The following is a 21192-nucleotide window of genomic DNA, read 5'->3' on the forward strand; positions in this document are numbered from 1 at the left end:
TATATATATATATATATATATATATATATATATATATATATATTTCAATTTTCAACATTCACTAACGCGAGGTTCTGAATTCCAAATTTTCTCCCATCTCTCTCCTGCCCTCCCACACCATGAAGCATGCATTTTGAGTATACTTTCCTCCAATTTATCCTCCCTTCATTACCCCCCACCCCCTTTTCTTGTCCTCTTCCCTTCTATTTTCCTGTAGGGCAAAATAGATTTCTGTATCCCATTGTCTGTATATCTTATTTCCCAGTTGAACGTAAAACAACTTTAGCATTCATTTTTAAAGCCTTGAGTTCCACATTTTCTCCCTTCCTCCATCCCCACCCACCCTCATTGAGCAAGCAAGCAATTCCATATAGGTTATACATGTATAGTCACGCAAAACTCTTCCATAATAGTCATGTTGTGATAGACTAATTATATGACCCTCTGTCGTGTCCCACCCTCCATTTATTCTATTCCCTCCTTTGACCTGTCCCTCCACAAAAGTATTTGCTTCTCATTGCCGCTTCCCCAAATCTGCCATCTCTTCTATTATCTCCCCTCTCACATCTCCTTCCCCCTTGCTTTGCTGTAGGGTAAGATAGATTTCCATAACCAAGTGAGTGTGTAAGTTATTGCCTCCTTAAGTAAAATCCAATGAGAGTTCGATTTATTCCCTCTCACTTTCCTCCTATTCCTCTCCATTATAAAACCTCTTTCTTGCCTCTTTTATTTGAGATGATTTATAACATTGTACCTCTCCCTTTCTCTTTCTCCTGGTACATTCTTCTCAAAACTTAATTTTGCTTTTAAGTATCATCCCTTTCATATTCAGCTCACCTGTGCCATCTATCTACATATACACACACATGCACAAATATGTACACATATATACATACATACACAAACATACATACATGTGTATATATACTCACATATATACATGTATACATACATATATGTGTATATATATACACATATACATACATATATACATACATATACACACATATACACATACACACACACATACATACACATACACACACATATATATGTGTGTGTATATATACATATATATGTATATATATATATATATATATATATATATATATATACATACATATACATATATATGTGTGTGAGAAAAGTCTCTTGAGTTACAAATATCATCTTTCCATGAAGGAATGTAAACATTTCAACTTTAATAAGTCCCTTATAGCTTCTCTTTTCTGCTTACCTTTTCATGTTTCTCTTGATTCTTGTATTTGAAAATCAAATTTCCTATTCCCTCTGGTCTTTTCAACAAGAAGGCTTGGAAATCCTCTATTTCATTGAAATTCTATTTTTTCCCCCTGAAATATTATACTCAGTGTTGCTGGTAGGTGATTCTTGGTTTTAATCCTATCTCTATTGACCACTAGAATATCATATTCCAAACCCTCCAATCTCTTGGTATAACAGCTGCTAAATCTTGTGGTATCCTGATTGTGTTTCCACAATACTTGAATTGTTTCTATCTGGTCACTCTTAATAATTTCTCCTTGACCTGCGCATGCTAGAATTTGGCTACAATATTCGTAGCAGTTTTCCTTTTGGAATCTCTTTCAGGAGATGGTCAGTGGATCCTTTCCATTTCTGTTTTACCCTCTGGTTCTAGAATATCAGGGCAGTTTCCCTTGATAATTTCTTGAAAGATGATGCCTAGGTTTTTTTTTTTTTAATCATAGTTTTCAAGTAGTCCAATAATATTTAAATTATCTCTCCTGGATCTATTTTCCAGGTCAGTTCTTTTCCAATGAAATATTTCACACTGTCTTCTAATTTTCATTCTTTTTGTTTTGTTTTATAATTTCTTGATTTCTCATGAAGTCATTAGCTTACATTTCCTCCATTCTATTTTTTACATTTAGTTTTAGTTTTTGACTTTCATTTCCACAAGGTTTTGTTGCAAATTTTCTCCACATTTCTACCCTCTTCCCACTCCAGGATGTCATGTGCTCTGATCGCCCTTTCCCCAGTCTGCCCTCCCTTCTATCACCGCACTGCCCCCCCAAACTCCTTTCCACATACCTTCTTGTAGGGCAAGATAGATTTCTATACCACATTGCCTGTATATCTCATTTCACAGTTGCATGTAAAAAACAATGTTTTTAACATTTGTTTTTTAAAACTTTGAGTTCCAAATTCTCTCCCATTTCCCCTCCCTACCCACCCTCTTTGAGATGGCAAGAAATTAAATATATGTTATACCTGTATTGATATGCGAAACACTTCCATAATAGTCCTGTTTTTAAAGACTAACTATATTCTCCTCCATCTCATCCTGTCACCCTTTATTCAATTTTCCCCTTTGACCCTGTTGCTTTTCAAAAATGTTTGCTTTTGACTCCCTCCTCTCCCAATCTGCCCTCCCTTCTATCACGCCCCCCCTTCCACCTACTTTCCTGTAGGGTAAGATACCCAATTGAGTGTGTATGTTTTTCTCTCCTTAAGCCAAATCTGATGAGAGCAAGGTTCACTCATTCCCTTTCACCTACCCCCTCTTTCCTTCCATTATGACAGCTTTTTCTTGCCTCTTTTATTTGAGATAATTTACCCCATTCTATCTCTCCTTTTCTCCTTCTCCAAGTATATTTCTCTCTCACCCTTTAATTTTATTTTTTAGATATCCCTTTATATTCATCTCGCCCTGTGCCCTCTGTCTTTATATATGAACATTCCCTTCAACTACCCTAATACTGAGAAAGGTCTCATGAGTTACAAATATCATTTTTTCATGTAGGAATGTAAACAAAATAGTTCAACTTTAGTAAGTCCCTTATGATTTCTCTTTCCTGTTTACCTTTCATGCTTCTTTTGATTCTTGTATTTGAAAGTCAAATTTTCTATCCAGCTCTGGTTTTTTTCATCAAGAATGCTTGAAAGCCTGTATTTCACTGAAAATCCATGTTTTGCCCTGATGTGTTACACTCAGTTTTGCTGGGTATGTGATTCTTGGTTTGAATCCTAGCTATTTGACCTGTGGAATATCATATTCCAAGTCCTTCAATCCCTTAATGTAGAAGCTGCTAGATTTTGTGCTATCCTGATTGTGTTTACACAATACTTGAATTGTTTCTTTCCAGCTGCTTGCAATGTTTTCTCCTTGACCTGGAAACTCTGGCATTTCACTATAATATTACTAGGAGTTTTCTTTTTGGAATCTTTTTCAAGAGGTGATTGGTGGATTCTTTCAATCTCTATTTTACCTTCTGGTTCTAGAATATCAGGGCTGTTAGCCTTGATAATTTCTTGAAAGATGATGTTGAGGCACTTTTTTTATCATGAATTTCAGGTAGTCCAATAATTTTTAAATTATCTCTCCTGGATCTGTTCTCTAGGTCAGTGGTTTTTTCCAATGAAGTATTTCACATTGTCTTCCATTTTTTCATTCTTTTGGTCTACTCTAGCCAAATATCATAACTCACTAGCTTCCACTTGCTTGATTTTAATTTTTAAGGCAGCATTTTTTCAGTGGTCTTTTGGACCTCCTTTTCCATTTGGCTAATTCTGCCTTTTAAGGCATTCTTCTCTTCATTGTATTTTTGGAGCTCTTTTGCCATTTGGGTTAGTCTATTTTTTAAGATGTTATTTTCTTCAGTATTTTTTGAATCTCCTTTAGTAAGTCATTGACTTGTTTTTCATGATTTTCTTGCATCACTTTCATTTCTCTCCCCAATTTTTCCTCTTCTCTTACTTGCTTTTCCAAATCCTTTTTGAGCTCTTCCATGGCCTGAGACCAATTCATATTTTTCTTGGAGACTTTGGATGTAGGCTCTTTGACTTTGTTGACTTCTTCTGGCTGTATGTTTTGGTCTTCTTTGTCACCAAAGAAGGATTCTACAATCTGAGTCCTTTTATGCTGCCTACTCATCAGTGAACTTTTAGACCTCCTTTTCCATTTGGCCAATTCTGCTTTTCAAGGCATTCTTCTCCTCATTGCCTCTTTGCCTCTTTTGCCATTTGATTTAGATTATTTTTAAAGGTGTTATTTTATTCAGCATTTTTTGGGGTTTCTGTTAGCAAGCTCTTGACTTGTTTTTCATGATTTTCTTGTATCAGCCTCATTTTTTCCTCCTTCCTCAATTTTTCTTCCACTTTTCCTACTTGATTTTTAAAATCCTATTTGAGCTCTTCCATGGCCTGAGACCATTTCTTATTTTTCTTGGAGGCTTTGGAGGTAGCAGCCTTAACCTTGTTTTCTTCTTCTGGCTGCATACTTTGATATTCCTCATCAGAAAGTGTGTAACAAAACATCTTTCCACCAAGAAAGTAAGCTTCTATAGCCTTATTCTTTTTCCCCTGTTTGCTCATTTGAGCTCTTTGGTAAATGAACAGTGTACTGCCTCAAGTTTCAGGGGTTTTATGCAGCTGTTTTCATACATATCTCTAGGGAACTCTAAATTCTCTGTTCCTCCAAAGTGATCAAAAGAGTGATGTTTACTTCTCTCCTGGCCTGCACTTTGGTCCATGAGCTACCACAAGTGATCTTTTCTGCCCTGGAACTGTGAGGAAGTTTCTCTCTCCACAGTCACTACCAGCTCCATCACACTAGCACTTCTCCTCACCCCAGGAACACCACCCAGGACTGTGACCATGATCAGCCACTCAGTTCCCCAATTTCTATGGGTAGAAATCTCCAGAAGAAGATACCTCTTTGGCACTGCCTGCCACTGTCCTCTGGCTGGGACTGAGACTGTGGCTGGACCACACTCCTCTCTCACCCAGGTGAGAGACCTTTCTTACCGACTTTTGAAGCTGTCTTTGACTTTTGTGGGTTGAGAAGTCAAGAAATTGCTGCACCTGCCAGTGATTCAGTGCTGTGAGGCCTGCTCCAGTCCAGTCTTTGCAGGCATGGCCCAGGCTGGTCTGTGCTCTGCTTTCTGTTGGTCTTCCAGATTGTCTTGGGCTGGAAATCTCCTTCAGTCTCATTTTGTGGCTTCTGATGCACTAGAATTTGTTTACAGTCATTGTTTTACAAATGTTTTGAGGAGTTCGGGAGGAGAGTTCAATTAGTACCCTCCTCCTACTCCACCATCTTGGCTCTGTCCCTCAAGCATTATGTTTTTAAAAAGAACATACCTATTCTCTCTTCTTCTTTTAAATCACCATGATATGAAAATGGTATACATTTTTATTATTAACCCTTATTTACAGATACTAAATAAAGTCTGATATTAATTTGTTGTTGATTGTTAAAAGTTGGGGAAAATATTTTTCATTCTAAGTAGAAAAAAAAACTGGACAATTTTGGTGTGGTCCTTAATTAAATTGATCATTGAACCCAAAGAAAAAATAATTTTAGTTCAAGCTTGCATAAGTGTATATGTGCACATATTTAGTTCAATTTTCTTTCCTTGTTCTAACTTGTAGTGGGAGAAGCACCACAGACAAAAAAAAAGAGCTGGAAGGGACGTAGAAAAAATAGGTTAGTCTGGTTCTTCACTTTGAAAGACCAATTTATAATTTTCAGGGTGATGAATTAGACCAGTGAATTTATATTATTTTTCAAAGAATATAAACTAGCTACAATAATTAATAGAATCTCTATCATTTTATATTCAAGCCAAAAATAAGGACCACTTTGGAGCCTGGGGCCCAGACTTGCTGTTCTATTTCCTGAAAAGAGGGCCAGTTCTAAAGATTCTTTCCATGAAAAGAAGCAAGGTGTCTTTAGAAAATAGCTCTTGAAGCTTTTATTTCAATTGTACTTTAAGGCTTACAAAGGGGCTTGCTTTCCATGAACCTATAAGATAAATGGCACAAGTATCATTATATCCATTATATATGTGAGTTAACTACAATTTCACATCGGTTAACTGATTTGTTGAGGGTTGCATAAATAGTAAGTGTTAATGCATGGACTCAAACTAGGACTGTGAACTGATTTTCTTTATGGTGCCAATTGCAAATAGATTTTGTTCTTCAGAACAAAAATTCCACTTTTACTTGTTTACAATACTGATAAAGTGCAATGCTATTCACTTTCTTTCCCTCTGCACACATTAAAGTATTCAGAATGCCCAGATTTACACAGTAGTTTAAGAGTTGCTTTAAAATTGCTACTGCCTCAGCTATAAATTCGAGTCCTTCAGTTTTCGGAAAACTGTGTGGAATGCTCTTTCTTCTGGTGCATTTCAACTTCTTCAATGGTGGGTCTGGAATAAGTACCTCAAGATGGGGCTGCTCCCTACCCTGGAAACCTACCAGGTATGTCTCCTGAAATTCCCTTACACTCTGGTACAACTTAGTAACGATGGGTTTGCAGACATTCTCCCATTCTTTCTGCTGATGCTAAGATTTTTCCTTCTAAGAAATCTGATCTTTTCCAATCAGTTGATTGTTTCATTATATTCATCAAGGATCTTCTCTTTGTCTTCATCACCAGTTGAAAAGCCTATCTTGGAAGATATCCTGTCTCTGCTTCTGATTTTCAGCTGTAAATTTTGTAGCCCCTTGCACCAGACACTCACTATCTTCTTGCTCAGCTGATCTTTGCCATACATAATGGTAATGTTATTCTCCCTGCTTGTCCTTTGATCTACAGTAGACACACTGCAGTTAGCATTGGCATCAATGTCAAATGTTACTTCAATCTGAGAAACATCCCTGGGGCCAGGGGGATTCCTGCGAGTTCATATTTGCCAAGCTGATTATTATCCTTTGTCATTGCCCTCTCACTTTCATAAACCTGAATAAGCACATTGGGTTGGTTTTCTAAGTAGGTGGTAAAAGTATGCATCTGCTTGGTGAGGGTGGTGTTATTGCATTTCATCAGAACAGTTATAACTCCACCAGCAGTTTCATTTCCAAGAAAAAGAGGAGTGACATCCAACAGCCACAAGTCCTGCACATTCTCAGATTTATCAGACAACATGGCAGCCTGGAAAGCTGCATCATAGACCACAGCCTCATCCATCTTGATAATCTTTTGAATTCCTTGACATTGAACAAGTCTTGAAGAAGCTCCTAGATTTAGAACTACCCACCAAGACAATGTTACGTATCTGTGAATTATCAAGCTCAGCATATCTTAGGGCCCTTTCCACAGGATCCTTTATGCTATGTAAGAGGTGAGCATTCAGCTCTTTCAAACAGAAATGGGCGATAGAGGTATAGAATTTGATATCTTCAGAGAGGGAGTCAATCTCAATATCTAACCAAACTTTAAGCACTCCACAGTGCCTGCTTCAGACACCTTCATGGCAATTTGAATATTTTTTTCTCTGAAACCTATCCTATAGAAGAAGTCTTCACATGCTTGGAGTAGACAGCACCTTAACTCACAAACGAAGAACAAACAACAGCAAAAATAATTTCAATACTGGCCTGGGTATTAGAAGAGAGAATGCAAGTTGTATGTTCACAAGCAGAACATAGATGGCAGATGTGGTGTTAATGTGATTAAAGATTCCCCCCCCCCCATTCAATAGAGCTTTAACTTACATCCTTTACTTACTAGGTGTGAAGCCCCAGGCCCACACCCTTTCACTAACTAGGCATGAGGCCCCAGGCACACACCCTTTTGCTAATTATGTCACAAGAGGTGTGAAGACCTCAGGGCCCTAAGGAGAGGTGCTAAGACCAGGGTCAATTGTATGTGCACTGAGTTCTAGCCAATCAGATGTACATGAATTCAGCCAATCATAGAGCTGAGTTCTAGTCAATCGGATGCCAGCTAGAACTGTATATCAGGAGAGCCCAGAGTGTGAGAGAAACAGAATTGAGAGGCAGACATCAAGAAGGCATTGAGGCAGCAGACACTGAGAGAGAGCTAGCATTGAGAGAGATTGCAGAGCAGAGAGTCCAGATCAGAGAGTTGTGGAGATCAAAGAGCTGAGAATCTACAGCATGGAGAGATTGGAGAACTGAGAATCCAGAGAATCCAGGAAACTACAAGGACTCTGAGAACAGGAAAGGTTTTCAGAACTGCAAGAGAGGACACAGGCAAGCAGACAGGATTTGTGAGTGATTGTTCCTGGGACGGCCCTAGCGGGGGGGGAGGGGACCCCAAAGGCTACAAAATGACTTGGTTCTTTGCTATAATAATGTGTAATAATTTCTTTGCTGCTACATTGAGGTGGGCTTACTGGTTTTAGGATGTAATTAGTGCTATATTGAATTGGGGTTATTGGTCTTAGGATTGGATCTTCTGGTGTCTAAATAAATCTTATACTTCCTCTGCCTTCTACCTAGAGATTTTTTCATACTTTTTGATTCTGAACCATACAGGTATGTTCATTGTCATCCTTGAGGTCATGAATCTTGCCTTACTGATATAGCAGACAGCCCTCTTGTTCTCACTGATGTCCTTCTTGTGCTTTTTCTTGAACTTAGCAATGGAATGTTTGACCCTGTGGTTGTCAAAGTCCTCCCTACCCAAGTAGGTATCCACAGCTATGGACTTGACTTCAAAGAAGCCATCTTCAATGGAAGAATGGAGAAATCAAAAGTACCACTTCTAACATCAAAGATCACCACATTTATCTCACCACCAGATATTGGGTTCCTGCACAAGTTCACGCTGAAGTAGAGGTCATCAGTTTTTACTTCTAACTTTGACATTCTGTGATGCTGTGACTCTAAGACCAGAACTGTTTTCCTTATACCATGCTCAAAAATATGCCCATTAGCACTATCTACTAGCCGCCCTTTATTTTAATTTAGTCTTCATCAAACCATACATTCCTTTGACAAAGTTCCATTTTGTTGAAGTCTTACCAAGATTTTTAAAATATTTGTGAAGGGGGGAGGCAAGGCAATTGGGGTTAAGTGACTTGCCCAAGGTCACACAGCTAGTATGTATGTCAAGTGTCTGAGGATGGATTTGAAATCAGGTCCTCCTGACTCCAGGGCCAGTGTTCTACTCACTCTCCCTCCTAGGTGCCCCTCCAAGCTTTGCTAAGATGGGTTGCTTGAAGGAACGATCTACTCTCTGGTCAAACCTTTAATACTTTCAATTTGCGGAAACAACATTGTGCTATGTTTATTGAATTTTGAGTGCAAAAACTGATGGAGAAGTTTTTTTTAAAAAAAAATATTCTCAAATGTTTCTTCTCTTAGGAAAAATGTTTTATTAATTTTTGTTATATCATGATCACATCCCAATACTTACCTCCAATAGAATACTACTTTGTAATAGAGTATGATTAAGAAAAAAAATGACAAGCATTTCTGATAATATTTGCCTTATTCTGCACTACTGAAAGAAGGGGGCAACAGAGGATATGCTTCATTTTTAGTCTTCTGGACTCAAGATTGATTATATTATTGATCTAGATGCTGTTGTCGCTAAGTGCCTATAGTTTGGACAATTAGAGAAGCCATTGCCCCATTCGACTGGGGACTGTATGGGCCATCCTACAGAACCTGCATAGTTCTAGGCCTATTCTCTGGGTCACTTCAAGAGAGACATGTTCTGGCTCAATCTTTAAAGATGTGTGCCTTGGGATTTCAGAGCTCCATTTTCCTGCCATCCCTGATCCACCCCCCCTTTCTCTCTCTCTCTCTCTCTCTCTCTCTCTCTGTATATTGTATACATATATGTATGTGTATATATATGCATATGTATATATGTATATGTATATATATATATGTATACATACATTTATTATTTTTATTATCTTTATTATTCTTAAATAATTAAAAATATTCATATAATTCTCTAAATTAGTCATATTCTTCATGTGTTATAGAGCAGTAATACTTGATTGCGTTCTTTGATGACAGGTTGTTCAGACATTGCCCAAAGGATGGACACTCATTTTGTTTCCAGTGTTTTGGTTTGTTTTTGTTTTTGTTTTTCCTTTCTAGGACAAAACTCTGGCAAGCCTGTATGGAGACTTCCTTTGATCTTTGCATTCTTTGTTGAAGAGGATTGCTGTGTAAAATTATATGAATAATTGTAATATCAATTGAGTTGGGACTTTCTTACTGTTTTAAAATGATTAATTAAGTGTTTTTGAGTCTTACTAGGTGCTAAGCCCCATGCCCAAACTCCAACTAGGCACACTAAACCTACGTGGGTGGGAATTCATAACCAAGGTGGAGCCCCAGGTCGGGCTAACAAAGGGAGGGCCTGGTTTGCACATGAGTTTGAGTGATAGGTTTGGGATATCAGAGGCTCTTAGACCACGTGGGTTTAAGTCTCCTCTTTGTGATGATTTTAGGTCACATGGGTGAGTCGCATGTGTGACTCACCCTTGACCCTGAAAAAAGATATAAAACCAGGGGTTGGCTTTCTATTCCCTGGAGCTCTTACCAGCAGCAGTGGTGGCGCGAGTGACTCTGGGCCAGCCCACGTTATGAGCTCCCGGGCTGAACCTAGATGTTGGTAACTATGAATCTGTATTTGGTCTGTCTGTCGCTGTTTGTAATTTGCTCAGGGATCTCACTCTTGGTGGCATGCTGATGTAGAGACTCCGGGCAGCTGTGGCTAAGAGCCCTCCAGCTTGTAACATGGATGCTGGGACTTCGTTAAACTCTGGTAACTATGTTTTGGGATTTGAATCAGACAAGGTCTGTCTGTCCACGTTTGCACTTTGTATTTTGCTCTGAAGTTCAGGGTGGTGGTTTTTCCCCTGAACTAAGAGAATGATATTTGTATGCTGAATTAAAGTAAGCTTGTCAACCACTTAACCTTGCTTTCCTTACTAAAGCACATCAAAAGAACCTGTGCTTTTGCAGTGTGTTGGCAGCTTTCTGGGTGCTGGTTGTTGGTGGATCTTACACTCCCACAGAAGTTGCTAGCTGGATTGTTAAAACCATAATTTAAACAGTTATTCTGTCATATTTTAAAATTTAATTTTTATAGCTATACAATGTCAATGGATTTGTTTGCTAAATCTCTTAGAGGACTCCAGCAATTATAGGACTTGAAAATGTAAGAATCCAAGACCGAGAAATGACCAGCCAGGTTTCCAGAAATCCTCATATGAAAAAAAAATCTCTTAGGTAGCTTAGTTAAATTACGGTCCTTTCTCTCACATTTGTTAATTTTCTCTGAATTAACTAATATTTCTGTCATGCAGATACAAATAAGGATGTGAACAGGGATATTTGTGTGAGTGTGTGTGTGTGTGTGTGTGTGTGTGTTTTACTAGACACTTTTATTTAAGCCTTTGAGATTTAACAATAGCTGTTTTTCTACAGTGTCTTAAAGTTTAAGAATGACTTTGCATATATTCCTCTATTTGACCATCACAAAAACCTTGAGATATTTTTATCCCCTTTTTATAGATAAGGGTACTGAGGTATAGAGATGTTTACCACTTCCCCATGATCATGTCATAATATTAGTGGCAGGATTTGAACCTCTATCTTCCTGATTCTAAGCCTATCACCATATCCAATATGCCATGCTGTAAGTGCTTTCTTCAACACTATATGTGAAGTGAATAGTAAAAATATCTTTTTTTAAACAAAATAAAACATTAGCATTTATTTAGGTAAAGTGACTTGCCCAAGGTCACATAACCATGAAGTGACAAAGGTGGGGATTGATCAGAGGACTTTTGATTCCTAGTCTAGCTCATATTACATTCTGGTATGCTGACAGAATATCTTAGTAGCCTGAGAAATGTAATAGTGTTTCTTCATATGTCCAATAGCACTTAGGAATAATTGACAAAATGTCAATTAGGTAGTTTAAGTAACAATGAAATAACAGAAGAATCACACTTCAAATGAGAAATGCCTACATTCTTTCTTGTCTGACTTTCCCATTTGTTTGTATTAACAGATGGCTGGGCTAAGTATCATCTTCATCCTAAGTATTTATGAAGCACCTAATCATGTGTCATGCTTTGCTAGAGATACCATATGAGGAGAATTACAAAGATAGAGTAGCTCCTCTTGAGGTACGATACACATCAAAAACTGGCTAACCTCATATTTTTCAAATTCCCGAAGAATGGCTCAAGACTGTCTGGTATCATGTTTTTTAGTCTAGTAATATGAAGAAAACAAAAAAACTATGTCATACAATCATAAGAGCTGCACTAAAGACCAGGAAAACCTGAGTTGTGATCACAACTCCACTAGCTAGTAGTGTGACCTAGAAAAATTGATTTCCTCTTTATGAGCCTCACTTTCTTCCTTGGTTTGGAAGATGTCTAAGTTTCTTTCCAGCTCTAAAATGCTGATCCTATTGTCATACAGTGACAAATCAGGGAAAATAACAGTTGGTACTGTTCTTTAGACACAATTAATCCTCTCTGTACTTTTGGAATTGACTATCCTCAATTTCTCATATGCTCTTCTTCTTCACTTCTACCATTTAGAATCCTTAGTTACTAAGTTCAAATGCCATCTTCTACATGAAGACTTTGCTGCTACTCCTGTTGGTAATAATGTGTCCTTGACTACACCAAATTGTTTTGCATCTGTTTCGTATAGATTAAATACATACGTCTCTTTTCTGGCTAGACTGAAGGTTTCATAGGGAAGAGTGTTTTCTTTCTTTTTTCTTTCTATTTTTTGGTTATCATTAACCCTTAGCACAATCTCTGATACATAGCAGATGAGGAAGGTGTATAGATTGACAGATGGATTAATATGAACTTTATGTCATTATTGGTGAATTGTCAACTATTGGCCAACATAGGATTAGATCTATAAAGTGTTTTACACACCTTATCTCATTTGATTCTCACAGTGATCTTGTGAGATAAGTAGTGCAATAATAATTATTCTTGAACAATCAAGAAACACTGATTAAGCTCTGGATATGTGCCACACACTATGCTAAATCTGAGGCATGAAAAGACTGGAGAAGAAAGAATCCATTCCCTCTAGAAACTTAAATTTTAATAATCACAGTGAAACAATGTGTGTGTATGTGTTTTGTGTAGATATATGCAAGTGATATACATATATATTTATATATGTATATACATACACATACAAACACACACACATATATATGTACATGTATATATATATATATATAATATATATATATTTATATGTGTGTGTGTGTGTGTGAACTAGATACCAGATAACCTTATATAGGGTAAAGGATGACCAGCTGGTGAATTGTGAATGGTCACCTGAGTAAAATTTGTGTTGAGCTGGGAAGGAAGCCAGAAATTTAAAGAGGTAGAGATGAGGAGGGAGAACTTTCTAGGGAAAAAATGATGATCAGTGTAAAATCATAGTTAGGTGATGGAGCATCATGTAGTCCATTATAGTTAGATTTTAGAGTGGTAGGAGGGGATTAATATGTAAGAAGACTGGAATGAATGAAAAAGGTTACTTTCTGAAGAGCTTTACATGCCCCCAAATGACACTTTATATTTGATTCTGGAGGTAACACAGGACCACTGGAGTATATTAAGAAGAAAAGAAGCATGGTCAGATTTATGCTTTAAGAAAATCACTGTGGCAAGTAAGAGGGAGACGGATTAAATGGGGGAAAGACTTGAGGCAGAGAGATTGATCAGAAGCTCTTTGCAATAATTCAGGCAAGAACGGATGCACATTTGAATGTAGGAGGTTATTGTGGAAAAAAGGGAGGAAGGCAAAATAAAAGATGTTGTAGAGAAAGAAATAGCAATGTTTTTCAACTTACTGCATATTTGTGAAGTCAGAAACCAGTGAAAATGAAGAATGTTGGTACCCTCAAGAAAAATGGAAAGTTTGGAAGAGGGATGAGTTTTTTTCAGAAAAGTTAATGAATTCTATTTTAGACATGTAGAGTATGATATGTCTCAGGGACATCTAACATGTGAGAAAGAGAATCACTTATGAAAATTTTGCCTGGCTATAGTGGAGGCCCAGTTGAGAACAGTGAACTTGGAGACTGGTCAAATGACTTACTCTAGCTTTATTCAGCAATCCATGGGAGTAATTCGGGGTTTTAGTTTGGCATTGTGGGTTGATGATAATACAGGAGAGAAAGGGATTTGAGACTAGAGAAGAATGTCATTTAGATGGATTTGACACTGGGGTCAGGGTTAAGAAAGTGGTGAAGAATGTAGCTAGAGCAGAGTTTATGGCATTGAAAAATAGTAAAGATAGAAAGGATTATAAATAACAGTGAGGACAAATAATTTATCTAGGAATAGTTTGGGGTTTTTTACGGCATTTAGTTATTTTTAAATAGTATTTCACTTCATCCCAATTACATGTCAAGATAATTTTTAGCATTCATTTTTACAAGATTTTGAGTTCTAACTGTTTCTTCCCTGCTCCTTCCCCTCTCCTCCTCTGAAAACGGTAGACAATTTGACATAGGTTATATATGTGCTATCATGTAAAGCATATTTCCGTATTAGTCACAGTTGCGAAAGAAGAAACAGATCAAAAGGATAAAAACCATGAAAAAGAAACAAGTAAGTGAAAAAATGCTTCAATCTGCATATAGAGACTATCAGTTCTTTTTCTGGATGTGGATAGCATTTCCTTTGTGAGTCCTTTGCACTTCTCTTAGATCATTGTGTTGCTGAGAAGAACTGAGTCATTCATAGTTGGGCATCACACAATGTTGCTGATACCATGTACAGTGTTGTTCTGGTCCTGCTTATGTCACTTTCTATCAGTTCATACAAATATTTCCAGGTTTTTCTGATATTTACTTGTTAATTTTTTTTTTATTACATAATAGTATCCCATTACATTCATATACCACTACTTGTTAAGCCATTCCCTAGTTGATGGATATCCTTTCAATTTCCAATTTGTTGTCATAATGAAAAGGACTGCTATAAATATATTTTTTGTATATAGGTCCTTTTCCCTTTTTGTGTAGATTGAGGAATAATAACAGATGGTATGAGGAAAAGATGGGGTGATAAAATATTTTGATGAGATAGAGTTTCAGAGCTTGGAAATGGCTGTGGAACATATGAGTGACTGAAAAATTAAAAAAAAGATATGACTAACCTTTGTATAGCTGAAGTGGAGAGAAAGAGTATGTGGTGGGAGTTGAATAGATTAAGGGACTGGAAAACTAAGGCATTTAAAGAACATCAACATGTATATTGAAGTCCCCTACTTTGAAAAATAGGAGTTGAAGTGGAGAGGGGAACTACAGGCTAAACTTTGAGTTTGTTGAAAAAGGTGAAAAAAAATCTACTAGTGATTGGTACATAATGGCTACCAGTCATTATGGGATAAGTGATGATAGAGGAGATGTTGATTGGAGGTGGTAGAAGGATAGTTTGGAAAAGGCAATGACTATTATGATTTAACCACTAGGATCAGTGTATTGGGTGTTGTCTGAAAAGGTGAACCCAATACTTGAAAAAAGATGTCAAGGGCGCAGTGCTATTCAGTGGAACCAGGTCTCAAGAAGTGCTAGAAGAGAGAAAGGCCATTAAAGGAAAAGGTCTAAATGAAAGTGTGATTGTTCATTCTAGTTTGGGAATTACAGAGGACACAGTGGAAAAGTCAAATAAAGATTGGGATATTATTGGGGTTGGTTTATATTTAGGTTGAGGAGCAGAATGAGATACTGGAGAGTAGGGGTTTTGGAAAGGGGTTTATTCTTCAGCAGTCAGAAGTACACTTTCACTGTACCTGTCACTGTGCCAATTATTTTGCCTAGAAACCTTCCCTGATGGTTAGCCTACTTAGAACTCTTCTTACTGTCCTTATACTCTTCTTACTTAGGACACTGAGAGGAGCTTCAAGGATGCTAACCATCAGGGGAGGTGTCCACGTAGACTATCAGTTGATGAGAGGGGCTTGCCTGATGAAGGCAGGCGATTAGAACATTCCTCTCAGAGTAACCCATCACTAGGTTAGCTGTCAGTATTTCTGTGTCCCGAGATGGAGGAGAGGCAGGCAAGGCAGGCAAGATCTAGTGGTTCTATATTCTGGGGGCCTCCAGTAACCTGGATAAACCTGGAGAAGATATTGATTTGACAGTGAATACTTGAGCTTAGGTCTTCTCTCTATAAATCCAGGGATCCTTAAGTTCCATCACTCCGTATTTTCCATGCTTATTGTATATTGAATAATTACTGACAATAAATTATAGAAAATGTCCTTATCATCTGGTACTGGAGTCCAGAACCAATGCCTACTCTGCCTCCTTACCATATAGATTAAAGTGCTTTCTTTTAAAAAAAAAAAAATCAGTTTTTTGCTGATTAGGCATATTTTGCAGGATACAGGATCTGTCTTAACTGGTATCCATTTGAGAAGAAGCTACATTATGTCCCTATTGAAAATAAAAATTAACTGCTTAAAAAAGCACATCAAGTAACATCTCAAGGACATATCTGACTAGAAAAGCAGGAAAAGCTAGGGCTATACCATTAGCTACAATATGTTCAAAAACCTAGCCCTTAAGATATCTCCATTATGGAAGAGATATTGGTGAACCTAGTTAATAATAACAATAAAAAATAAATATTTACATAGTGCTTTAAGGTTTACAAAGTTCTTTACATATATTATCATACTTGATCCTTCTAATAGTTCTAATTGGTAGGTAGTTGAATTAATATTTCATAATTTTAATTGTTATGTTTTGTTTTTACATCATCTTTATTTACATACATATACATACATACACACAAATATATGTGTGTAAATATATACATATATTTACATATATATTTATATATATATGTATATATATGTGTGTGTATATATATTTATATACACACACATACATATATACATATATATATACATACATATATATATATATCCCTCCCACTCCCAAACTCTAAGAGCCATCTCTTGTAACAAAGGATGAAACAGAAAGAGAAGGGGAAATGGTCTGCAGAACTAACCTGAACATCCAACAAGACTAAGAATATAGGGAATTTTTAATACTCATAATTTCCCACCTCTGCCAAGAGGGGAGAGCTACATTTTCTCAGCTCTACTTTGGAGCTAAGCTTAGTCACTGTAGTTATACAGGGTTCAGGTTTTTTGATTGTTTTCCATTGTTCATTTATATTGTCACTACAGTTATTTCCATCTTACAAATGAGGGAAGTGAGTCTCAGAGCCTTTTCTAAGATTTGTTGTTTAGTTGTTCAGTTGTGTCTGACTCTTTATGACCCTTTGGACCATACCACACCAATGCTAAGAGGTTTTCTTGCCAAAGATACTGTAGTAGTTTTCCATTTCCTTCTCCAGTGGATTAAGGCAAATAAAGGTTAAGTGGCTTGCTCAGTGTCGTAGCTAGTATGTCTGAGGTCAGATTCAAATTCAAGTCTTCCTGACTCCAGACCCATTGCTATATCCACTGAACTCCCTATCAGCCTCCTAGGCAAACAAAGGTAAGACAACATGTGCATGGTCACACAGCTAGTAAGCATCTGAGACTGGATTTGAACTCAGATGTTCCTGACTCCAGGATGAGTGCTCTACCCACTGAGCCACCTAGCTGCCTAGCATTTATATATGTTTCTATCTATGTATATACGATTATCTAGACAGTAAATGTGAGAGGTGGAATTTGATCCCAGCCTTCCCTTGATTTTAAGACCCATACTATTTCTAACACAGTCTCTAATGATGGCATGGCTTAATGAAGGAAACACATTTATGGCAGAAATTGAACAGTCGTCTCCAAATGAGTTAGAAAATATCTTTGAGGTAGAGGCAACATTTTGGGAGCTGGTGGGGGGGGGGGGAGGTGCAGTGGCTAGAGCACTGGGTCTGGAGTCAGGAAGACCTAAATTCAAATCTGACCTCATACACTTGCTAGCTATGTGACCTTGGGCAAGTCACTTAACCCTGTTTTCCTCAGTTCTTCATCTGTAAAGTGAGCTGGAGAAGGAAGTGACAAACCACTTCAATATCATTGCCAAAAAAACCACTAGATGGGGTCACCAAGAGCTAGATATCATTGAAATGACTTAACAACAACAGAGAGGCAACACTGAAGAATGAGCATGTGTGAATGTTACTGAAAAAATTTTAACGTGATAAAATGAAAACAAGAATTCCAACTGAAATTCTGGTTACTAAATTAATGCAAATTGGAGTATAAACATTCTAAATTAAATCAGACTATTTGAACGTAACACTTTCATATACATATATGGTAATGGGTGCTCTATCTACCAGTAATTAGATACTGAGCATGCAATATTGTAGTAGGTGCTAAATTGGACATCAGAAAATTTAACACATTATCCCTTCCCCGAAGGCTTATAATTTCACAGAATCGTAGAATTTGAGAGTTGGAAAAGCAGTGTGACAGTCAACTAGTCCAACCTGTACATGAAAGCAATTCTCACTGTAACATACTGGACAAATGGTAATTCAGCTTCTGTTTGAAGACATTCAAGAAGAGGCATTGACATCCTCTAGAAGAAAAACATTGAGTTTTTTTTTTTGGACAGCTTTAATTGTTTGGAAGCTTTACTTTACATTTAGTTTAAATTTGCCTCTTTGCAACTTCCACATAATATCCCTGATTTTGCCCTCTGAGGCTAAATAAAAAAAACAACTAATACCTCTTTCAATCCAATCCAATCAACATTTATTAAGTTCCTATGATGTGACCCTGGGCAATTGACTTAACCCTATTTGCCTCAGTTTCCTCATAAGTAAAATGAGCTAGAAAAAGAAATGGCAAAGCCCTCCCATATTTTTGCCAAGAAAATTTCAAATGAGGTCACAAAGAGTGGAACAGGATTGAAGTTACTAAACAACATTATGTACCAGGTACTGTACTAAAACATCCAAAAATGCTCATAATACAATTAATGAAAAGAAAGACAGCATCTGTCCTCAATGAACTTACAGTATAAAGGGGAGACAACAAGAAGCCAGGAAAATGGAGGTCGGAGGGTGATGGGACATCAGGGTGTACCCAATATGGGGGTACCTTGTACTGTGTAATTGAAACTAGGCAGGACAGGACATGCAAAATGGAGCTAGCTTAGAGTTCGGTTTCTTCTCTCTGTAAAGAGAAGCATTTGGAAGAGTTTGATAGTTGACCTTCCAGTCCTTCAGAAGGAAGAGGAGGCTAAAGGAAATGGAATCAGTTAAGGCTTGAGTTATCTGCATGGTTGTGAGTTTCAAAGTGATGAGTTTATCCTGGGAGTAGCATCTTATTCCATGGAGTTGAAACCAGGCAGAGCAGAAGATGCAAAAGGAAGTAGGAAAACCATTCAAATACTCCAAAACAGTTATGTTATCATCTCTGAGTCTCTTCTCCAGGCTAAATATGCCTAGTTATTTCAAGTAACACTCATATACCATGAATTAAATTTGCCATCTTGGTTACCCCTTAAAGGATACTCTCTATCTTATCAGTCTTTCTTAAATGGTAACACCCAGAATTGAATAGAATTCTGCATGTAAATTCTGATGAAGGCAGAGTATGGTGTTCCCTTCACCTCCACATCCTTTGCTAATACAGCATGAAATTTCATTAGTCTATTTTTTTAAGCTGCCACATCATACTAAGTCTTTTTTCATACTAGTCTTTTTTCAGAAAATTGCTTTGTTACCATACCTCCCCAGTCTTGCAATTGGTGAAGATGCTATGTTTAGCCAAGTGTAAAACCTTATTTTTGTATTTTATCTTATTAGACTTAGCCCAGTGCTCTAGTCTGCTCAGATCTGTTTGTTTCTCAACTCTGCAATCCATTGTGTTATCTATCCCAGTTTTACTTCACCTGAAAATGTGGTGCCTTTATCCAAGATGTCAATTAAAATGTTAAATGGCACTGAAACTTCTGAGATAATATTGATTGTTTAAAAGAAAAACATAAAATATGTGGTGGAACATAGATATCTTTTCTACCAACTGATCTGACATAATTGGTCCGCTTTCTCAACCTGGTTTAGCTTTAATCTGCTCAATATTATGCTGTTGTTGATATGTGCCATGCAAACAACTGACAAGAAGGATTGCTCTACAGTTAACCTCTGTGGGTTTTTTAGCAACTAAATAATGTGACATCCAAGGAACCTTTCATCTGTTCAGGTCCAGAAAGCTATATGAGATGTCCTGGGTCAGAATCTTTCTAAACTGTTGCATATTAGCCTCAACTATGTGCTTACTTTTGCTAGCCAACCAGAGAATACATTTAAAGTTTCTTGAATGAAATGTAGATGAAATTCAATAGTAATTTAAAAACTTTATGGTAAATATGAGAGTTGACATTTGAATCCAGGTCTCCTCTGACTCCAAGTCCAGCATTCTTTCCAACAAATCCTTCCCTTTCTCTCATTGGGAAGAAAATACATCTATTATTCTATTCCCCACCTACAGCCAAAGTTCCAACATATTTCTAACAGATTTGCGTCATTTCCCAGAAATTAAATTTTAATTGTTGAAAAAGCATTGCCAATGACCCTAAAAGAAGGAGAATCCCAGCTTAATAATGATTGAACCACTTTTTAATACTTTTTATATTAGAGTCATTGTGTGAATATGAATTTGCATAAAGGAAAGATACATTAGGAAATTGTGCATGGAAAAGAAGAGACAGAAGCATACATTATGAAGGTATGACTTATTCTTCAGCCCTATTAGAATTTCTGATTTATAGGGTCCAGTAATTATCATTATTACATAGAATGGACATCATTAAAAGTTTTGGCGAGTATTTTAAACTACTCTTTTTTATGGCAGTTCACAATAGAGTCGCAGAATAGGTGATGATATGTAGCAATTTAAATCTTATTACTATGTATTTATTGTTGTTAAGTTCTATTTCAGTCATGTCTTACTTTTTATGACCACATTTGGGGTTTTCTTAGCAGAAGTACTAGAATGGTTTGCCATTTCTTTCTGCATCTCATTTTACAGATGAGGAAACCGAGGTGAACAAAATTTAGTGACTTTATCCAGGACACAAACCTAGTACATGTCTAAGGTCAGATTTGGACTTATGAAGATGAGTCTTCCAGACTCCAGGCCTCATTCTCTATCCACTGAGCCACCTAGCTGTGTATAGCTCTTTATTTATTTTATCTACTTAAATATATCACCACTTCCATTTTTCAACAGTTGTAAAATTTGCATTTACGTAAGGCGTGGTATTTTATACTATTTCCTATTTCATATCTTTAGTAAGAAAATATCTAATAGTGTTATATATGTGCACATATATACGTATATGTGCACATATATACATATACGAACACACACATATATATGTGTGTATATATATATGTGTGTGTGTGTACACACACACACACACATGCACACACACATACAGACACACAC

The sequence above is a fragment of the Trichosurus vulpecula genome, chromosome 3 (assembly GCF_011100635.1).
Source record: "Trichosurus vulpecula isolate mTriVul1 chromosome 3, mTriVul1.pri, whole genome shotgun sequence".
NCBI lineage: Eukaryota > Metazoa > Chordata > Mammalia > Diprotodontia > Phalangeridae > Trichosurus > Trichosurus vulpecula.